The sequence below is a fragment of the Triticum aestivum genome, chromosome 5D (genome assembly GCF_018294505.1).
Source record: "Triticum aestivum cultivar Chinese Spring chromosome 5D, IWGSC CS RefSeq v2.1, whole genome shotgun sequence".
NCBI classification, from domain to species: Eukaryota; Viridiplantae; Streptophyta; class Magnoliopsida; order Poales; family Poaceae; genus Triticum; species Triticum aestivum.
The window spans coordinates 328003767-328008844 of NC_057808.1; positions in this window are offsets into that span (position 1 = coordinate 328003767).

The window sequence follows — 5078 nt, forward strand, 5'->3', positions numbered from 1 at the left end:
TAAGAATGATACCCCCACCATCCACTAGATGTGGGATAAGACCACCTCCTCTTCTTTTGCTCTATTAATGAGAACAACCAACATATCGACGACAACATTAAAAAGGATCGGAGACATCAGATCTCCCTGTCTTAGTCCTTTTTGCGTCTGGAAGTAATGACCGATATCGTCATTAACCTTGATTCCAATGTTGCCTTCCTGTGCAAATGATTCGACCTGCTTCCTCAAAGCCTGGTCAAACCCTTTCATATGCAAAGCTTATTGTAAGAATGGCCATTTCACTTTATCATATGCCTTTTCAAAATCCACTTTGAAGACCACTCCATTGAGTTTCTTCGAATGAATTTCGTGCAAGGCTTCATGTAAGACGATCTCTCCTTTGAGAATGTGTCGTCCCGGCATAAAGGCAGTTTGAGTTGGCTGAACAACATAATGCCCAATCTGTGTCACGCGATTAGTGCCAAGTTTAGTAAAGATCTTGAAGCTCATATTCAGCAAACAAATCGGTCTGAACTGCTCAATGCGAATCGCTTCATCCTTCTTTGGTAACAAGGTGATTGTTCCAAAGTTCAATTTAAATAATTGTAAATGACCATTACACAAATCATGGAACATAGGCATCAAGTTGCCTTTAATAATATCCCAACACTTCTTATAGAACTCTACTGGGAAGCCAACCGTACCGGGTGCTTTTTTCATTTTTTCATTTGCGAAACAGCCTCAAGCACTTCCTTCTCTGATAATGGGGAAGTGAGAACCTCATTCTCATCATCTCCCAGCTGAGGAATATCCTCAACGAAGCTCTCATCGAGTGAGACATAATTCTCAACTGGGGCCCCAAACAATTTTTTTTAAAAGTTGGATATATACATCTTAAGATTCTCATGACCAACAATTGTACCTTCGTCCTCCCCGAGTTCTATGATTCTCTTTTTCCTTCACAGAGTGCTTTCATTCCTGGCAGACTGATTACTGCTAATGCCTACATTGCATTGGAATGCATACATCACATCAAGCCGGAGAAGGATCCCACAAAAAGCTTCTATGCTTACAAGCTTGATTTATCAAAGCTTACAACAAAGTTGATTGAGACTACCTTAAGCAAATGATGCAAAAGTTAGGTTTTGCTCACAGATTCCTATAGTGGATGTGTCACCAATATGAGATATTCTATCAAATTAAATGGATCCCTCTTGTATCCGTTTGCACCGCCGTGTGGTCTATGGCAAGGTGTTCCACTTTCTTTGTGTCCGTTTCTCTCTGTTGCCAATGGCCTATCTGCTCTTATTAATAGAGGCATTCAAGAAGTTTAGTACCGTGATAAAGAGTGAAATATAGTTGACACTAACATATAAATGGCTCTCTTCCACTCTCCCTTAGAGCTTGAAAAGAGGACTTAAACGCATGCTTTTACTCGTCTCCCGTGCGTCATGCAATGCCTCATCCATGCAATCATCTTGTACGATGAACCAGCCAGGTAAGATTTAGATATATATATATATATATATATATATATATATATATATATATGTCCCCACATTTATTACCTAACTGACAAGCATCGGGTGAAAAGTTGTCGTGGTCATCCTAACCACATAATAAATTGGCAGAAGCGCAATAAATGCTAGTGTGGGTAGTCCCCCGGAAGGAAGACTGGCAAGTCAAAGGGTAAGAAACCCTATCTGGCGATAATGACACAATGTGAGGAGATATAGAAAAAAGAATGTAAATAATTTATCATGACACTAATAAGAATTTTTTCCACATCGTTGCACATAGTGTTAAAAGCAGTTCAAATGACATGTCGTCTAAACCACTCCAAGCACTACAAAAAAAAGACACATCCGTGACATTTTGGGCCGAACGAATTTTTTTTCTGTCATACTTATGACGATAATTGTGACAAAACCCGGTATCATCATAGATGTGGTGGGCTCCTACTTCTATGACAAAAAATCATGACAGAAAATGGGATTTTCGTCCTGGGCGGGCCGGAGACGCAGCTGCATGACATTCTTTGGGCCGTCCATGACGAAAAAACCATGGTAGAAGCGAGGGCGAGAAAAATATCGGGGAGTTCCCGGTTACGGTGGGTGGTCGGGGGCCGAGCGATGCGCGTTTCTCTCGTACACGCACGCGCGTGGGTGCGAGGTGTTGGGCTCTAACTGAACCCGAGCGAGGCGTTCGCCTACTGAACCCGATCGAGCGATTGCACTGCAGGCTACGCGTTACTGAACCCGAGCGATCGATCGATGGCTGTTAACTGAACCCGATCGAGTGATTCCTTCGCTACTGCTGCTAACTGAAGCCGATCGATGCTGCCTCTGGATGAACAGTGAGCGTTGCTGGGGGAGGGGGGTGGATGAACAGTTCCCGGTGGGGGTGGATGAACAGGACCCCGTGGTGTTGCCTCTGGATGAACAGGACCCTGATCGATCGAGCCGGTTGGGGCTGGATGACCAGGACCCCGTGGAGGGCTGGATGAACAGGACCACCCCGTGGAGGGCTGGATGAACAGTAGACGATGGAGGGCTGGATGAACAGTAGCCCATGGAGGGGTGGTTGAACAAGAGCCCGTGGAGAGGGCTGGTTGAACAGTAGCTGGTGGAGTAGCGCGCGGTGGAGGCTGGATGAACAGGAGCCCGTGGAAGAACAGTCGCAGGTGGAGGCTGGAGGAGGTCGACGGTGGATGAACAGTAGCCTGTGGAGGCTGGAGGGGGTCGACGGTGGAGATGAACAGTATCCCGTGGAAACGTTTTTTCGCGAAATACGGTGGCCCGTCCGGTGGGTCCCCGCCGTCAGGTGCAGGAATAATTATTTTGCGCGTAATAAGGAGGCACTTCCTTGCGGCTGCCGTGGACCCAGTTGTCAGCCTCTCCACGTACAATACTCTTCCGATGGAAGTCGGTCGTTGACGACATTGACCACGCCGCGCCGAGAGCACCAAGGCGGTGGACGACGGCGAGGCCTAGGAAGGGGATGACGTGGAGTCGGGGAAGACGCGTCAGTGGATACCCACGCCGAGAGGAGTACGAGGGTTCACTGGTTCGGCTGCGGTGTGAGGCTGCCGTCGCTGCAGAATAACATGGGGTGTGGGTGAGTAGAGGGATGGCCTGGCCAGTGATGGGAGTAGTAGGGGGCAGTGAGGCCTCCACGGCATCGCAGCCGGCCACGGGAGGCAGGAGCACGAGGCACGACCGACGCTGGTTTGGGCGGCTGGATCAAGAAGACCAGAGGCTGAAGAAGCACTACGGCCGTTGGATGGACATCGTACGGTCACTAGAGCTAGAATCGTTCATATTGACTAAGTTGACAAAGCCCTCCGTCCCCGTCAAATTAGTTGGCCCACAAGTCAGCCTCCCACTATTGTGGGTTCCAGCTAGTAGGGGGTATTCATTTTTTTGTGCGTAATAAAGAGGCACTTCCTTGCGTGCGAAGATATAGCTGGTGGGTCCGACCTATCAGTGATGGAACTTTTTTTCGTGAAATACAGAGGCCCTTTTCGGTGGGTCCCAGCTGTCAGGTGAAGGAATCATGTAACGCCCGGAAAATTAAGCTACAGTAATCCCAAGTTAATGGTGTCATGTCATCATTTTAACTGTTGCTAAATCCCCCTTTGATTCAATTCGGTTCAAATTCAAATTCAAATTAAAGTCCGAGATTCAAATTTCTCAAACATGAAAACTAAAGTGTTCAAAGTGTGGAAAATATTCTTTCACTAATTGTGGTGGTGAACCAACATTTTTATAAATTGGTTTAATGCCCTAAAATAAATAAGACAGTGGCTAAAGTAATGTGTTAAATGTTTTTTTAATTATTAAAATCCAAACCATTTTAGAGGCTCACCAAATCATTAATGGTCGTGACTAAAATTTGCATTGTGATTATATGGCCAGGTCTTATATTAACTAAAAATCAAATGCTGGTGGTTTTAAAATAAAACAGAAAGCTAAATAAATAAAGGAAAGCCAAATAACAAGCAAAGAGAAAGGCCCCCCCCGGTGCCTTGGACCCTAGCCCACTAGAGCCAGCCCAGTCCAACCCCCACACCCGCGGTCGATCCCCTCCTCTCACTGCTCCGCCGACCGGGTGCTTGGGCGCGCTCCCACCCGACCGCCTCGCCGGCGACGCCGGGAGGAGGATAAGGCCGCCAGCACCCCGACGCCTTGGGCTCCTCCTCGTCACCCACTCACCCCACTTGCCTCCCTCGCCCCCACTCCTTCCCTCTCTCCCTCCCCCACTGCATCCCCCTTTTCCCCTCGCCAGATCTGCCAACTCCCGAACGCCTTCGTCGTCGCTGTTGCCGTCGACCTCATGGCCACCGTCGCCCCCACGCCGAGCTGGCAGGTCCCGCGGATCCGCCGTCGTCTGCTTCCTCCTCCTTGTGCACGGGATCAAGCTGGACCGGCCCCGAGCTCCGCCATCGACCTCGTCTTCAACTCGCACCCGACGCCCGTGCGCCTTCTTTTCCAGCGTCGTCGACCCACCTCGTGCGCTGCCAGGTTGCCCACAGGCGCCGCCTCGTCTTCTTCTTCCTCGGCTCCGACGCACTTCGGCGATGGATTCGATGACCTCGAGCCTCCCCCGAGCCGCCTTTTGCACACCTACAGGCTCCCGGTGAGCCGCGCGTCCCCTTCCCTCTTTCTCCTCTGCTCCCCTTGCCGTAGTCGCTGTGTACAACAGCCGCCCGAGCACGCCCACGCTCGCACGTTTGGGTCGTCCTCTCCCGCTTGCTCTCGATGCTCTGCTCTGCTACTCGTGCTGCTGCTATTGCCGCCTACCGCCCGCCTGCGCCCAACCGCGCCTGCTGCCGCAGCTAACCGCGCGCCGCGCTAACCCCCTACGCGCCGTACCTCGCCTCGCAGCCAAACCACGCTCCCGGCGGCCGCGCCCCCTTGCTGCCTCCGATGGTCGCCTTTGGCCGCCCTGCTGGCCTTCGACTCCCCGCTGCCCGCTCACCGCAGCGCCTCTGCCTGCCGCTGCCGTCTGCCCGCCTCATCCCGCCGTCGGCCGCGCCCTGGCCTCGGCTCACGACCGCGGCCGTGCCCCTAACTGCCCGCTCGTGCCAGGCTCCCCCA